Source organism: Megalobrama amblycephala, linkage group LG5 (genome assembly GCF_018812025.1).
Source record: "Megalobrama amblycephala isolate DHTTF-2021 linkage group LG5, ASM1881202v1, whole genome shotgun sequence".
Lineage (NCBI taxonomy): Eukaryota > Metazoa > Chordata > Actinopteri > Cypriniformes > Xenocyprididae > Megalobrama > Megalobrama amblycephala.
Genome location: NC_063048.1, coordinates 40,439,191 through 40,443,049, shown reverse-complemented (window position 1 = coordinate 40,443,049; position 3,859 = coordinate 40,439,191).

The following is a 3,859-nucleotide window of genomic DNA, read 5'->3' as shown; positions in this document are numbered from 1 at the left end:
CGGGCTGGTTTTGGGTGTGTTTGATGGGTGGTGTGGTTGTTTGGGTGGAGTATTCACTGAGGGCTTCACACGTGCTTTAGGGCAACATGTGGCTCTGAATCTGTCCCAAGGGAAATTGGTGTGAATGGAAGACTGGGTATTTATGGAGTCGCAGGGCTTTGGGCACCTGTTCAGCACTTGTCCTGATGGATTAGCATGGGCTAAAGGTAAAAGGAATTTGAAAAATTATATACAAAAGTTTGGGGACATCTTTTGTAACATTATTTGAAAAGCATTAATTTCTTCAAAATTGCTTCCTCTCTTGAGTAGGTATTTATTTTGAATAAGTAATTACTTTGTGACCGCTAAAAACGTACGTTCTATATGTGTGTAATATGAATGTAAACTGGACGTACGCCATTATCATGTGACCTTCGTCAGTTGCTTCGCTTCACCGCCATACGCAAATCCTCTCCCATAGTGACGCAGAAGTGTGTTGCAAAAAAAAATTTTTTTTTTGACCCCTACACCCTTCATCCCTATGAAGCGCTCACTCCGGAGGGTAAACCCTTTGAAGGGATTAGGGCATAGGGATGAGCCCTTCCAAATGGAACGCAGGGATGAATAAGCCTCAGGCTGAAGGAAATGCAATTTCACGCCTGTACAGTAGAGGGCGCAGCTCAAACAAGAATGTTCAGCACTCTACAACAATAAAAACAACAAATGAAACAAATGTGGTTTATCTAAAGTCATAGTATGGTTGAATTGGATCATCAAAGGTCAACAGCACAAAGACACTGGTTAATAAAGTGAGATTAAATACATAAAGTATATTTGTGTTATTTAACATATTTAATTAGTCCAGGATCGCGTAATATATAATCGTTTTACGGTGGCCGAGAGAGCACAACGCGCTGCAAATAAAGAAAACATCTTCATCAGTTTGACAACACATGCGCTGCAAAAGTCCACAACACATGCAAATACAGAAACGCGCTGCAAATAGCACATACCAGGCCCAGCGATCTCAAGCCCCTTCTGCGATGATCTGAATGATGATGATGATGATGATGATGATTAGGCTACTTTTAGAATTAAATTAATATTTTAATTTGCTTCACAATAATTTATAGTGCATCATGCATAACCAATGCGCTGTAATATACGGAAGAGGATTAGGGCCAAGCAATAATAAAAAATAAAACCATCTCGAGATTAAAGTTGTTAAATTACGAGAAAAAATTTGTTAAATTTCGAGAAAAAAGTCGAGATAAAATGTTGAGAATAAACTCGTTAAATTACGAGAAAAAACTTGTTAAATTTTGAGAAAAAAGTCGAGATAAAATGTTGAGAATAAAGTCATTAAATTACGAGAAAAAAGTTGTTAAATTACGAGAACAAATTCGTTAAATTATGAGAAAAATGTCGTTAAATTTCGAGAAAAAAGTCGAGATAAAATGTTGAGAATAAACTCATTAAATTATGAGAATAAAGTCATTAAATTACGAGAAAAAAGTCGTTAAATTATGAGGACAAATTCGTAATTTAACAAATTTGTTCTCGTAATTTAACGACTTTTTTCTCATAATTTAATGACTTTATTCTCAACATTTTATCTCGACTTTTTTCTCGAAATTTAACGAGTTTTTTCTCGAAATTTAACAACTTTAATCTCGAGATGGTTTTTTTTTTTATTATTGCTTGGCCCTAATCCTCTTCCGTAGTAATAAGATCAGCTAACTCCTCATTTAAAAAAAAACAACTTGTTTAACACCTACATCTCTTCTCATTTTTTTTTTCACTACGTATGGACCACAAGAGAAATATTAAGAAATAAATTAAGGTTAAATAGTGTTATCAGAACATGTTGAAGTAGAGCTTTTAGTTTCACTTTCTGTAGAGTTTTTAGTTTCACTTTCTGCAGTGAATAATTGACTGGGATTTGAGACATAAAATCAAGTAAATTATTAAAAAATATATTATTTATCAGTAATAATTTATTAATAATATTTTTTAATGCAAAATAATACCCCCCAAATCGTTTGTCCTGGTGCCGGGACTGGCACAGACCACAACGAAAATGTTATAAGGGAACACCAGCAAGTGAAGTACCTGGCTGGGATTGTTCAATATTTACTCTTCAGTGGTGTGCACCTGAAAGGTGAGTTTTTTTGTTTATCTTAATGTCATGATTGTATGTGCATTATGAGCATGCCTATTTGCAGCGCATTTCTGTATCTGAATGTGTTGTGAACATTTCTGTGGAAGATGTTTTCATTATTTGCTGGTGTTTTCTTCATTTGTGTTGAGCTCTCTCGTAGGACACTGTAGAGTTTGCATTTCACAGTTTTTATTCATTTTGAGGAATACTGAATCTGTTTTGAAATGAGTAAATGCCTGCTCACATTTAGTCTAGAACTACAAAAACCATCATGTTTACGCACAACGCCTCTGCTCCTTAAAGCCTCGGTTACACTTTCCAAAAAGAAATTGCTCAAAACTGCGCATGCATCGAAAGCCTGTGTATGCGTACGAGTCAAATGAAGCATACTTTGCAAGGCTGTGCGTTCCACTGTGCGCATACGCTAGCTCACGTAAAAAACGAAGTATACCCAGGGCTTAATTCACGATTTCAAGAGCTGTCAGTCAATAAATAGAAAATCAATGTAACTTGCGTTACTTATTTGAAAAAGTAACTCAGATCAAACAAGAATGTTCAGCACTCTACAACAATAAAAACAACAAATGTGGTTTATCTAAAGTCATTTTTGTTCATTACTATGGTTGAATTGGATCATTGAAGGTCAACAGCACAAAGACACTGGTTAATAAAGTGAGATTAAATACATAAAGTATTTTTGTGTTATTTAAGTGAAGTTCTTCACTAGCTCACGTAAAAAACGAAGTATACCCAGGGCTTAATTCACGATTTCGAGAGCTGTCAGTCAATAAATAGAAAATCAATGTAACTTGCGTTACTTATTTGAAAAAGTAACTCAGATCATTTGTTGTAAATTTAAAAGTAATCAGTTACTTTACTAGTTACTTGGAAAAAAGTAATCTGATTACATAACTCACGTTACTTGTAATGCGTTACGCTTTATATACTGTGTATATAAATATCATAATTTAATTTGATTTAGACGTTTGAAAGCACCAAAGCACACTGTACTCGTGACTCGTGACAGTGTTTTAATGTGGTAAATGTTATAATTTTCCACTTTTCAGTCATTTAAAACCATTGTTTTATAGCAAGCATTAAGGTTTTATCCCATGTGGTCAACACAACAAGTCCTGCACTGCAGCTGTGCAAATGTGCTAATACAGCAAACTTACTGACGCTGTAACACTGACACACAAATGAACTTCAATACGCTTGACTCTGCAAGACTCACATTCCTCTCACTGAAATCAGCTACAGGCAGAGAGAGAGAGTCAATATTCAGTTAGGTGTCAAGAGGCACTTTCACAACAGTACTAGTCAGGGGTCTGTTTGACTAGTAGACTAAGCAATTTAGAGATTTATGGAAGTTGTATGTAACTGTGAGCAGGTGTGGAGTCCAGAAAGGTGCACATTTGCTCTGCTGACTAGGCCTATACGAGGGAGGAATGATGTGGACACATGGTTGAGGCGAAAATCTGTAAGAGCTTGCAAAGAGTCTAAAAAAAGATTTTTGGGTGTGTGGAACGGTGATGTAAACTAGTCAAAAATGTAATGCTGCCATATAGTGATCTCAACCCAAACAAAAAGAGAAGTGTTGTAAGCATGACTGGGACTTGCCAATATCATTCTCCCTCTGATTTCCACTAGTAACGGTCTGGCAAGTGCTGAAGAATCCCTATTCATGAGAAGTGAAAGGAGCTATTGTTGGACGCCTTT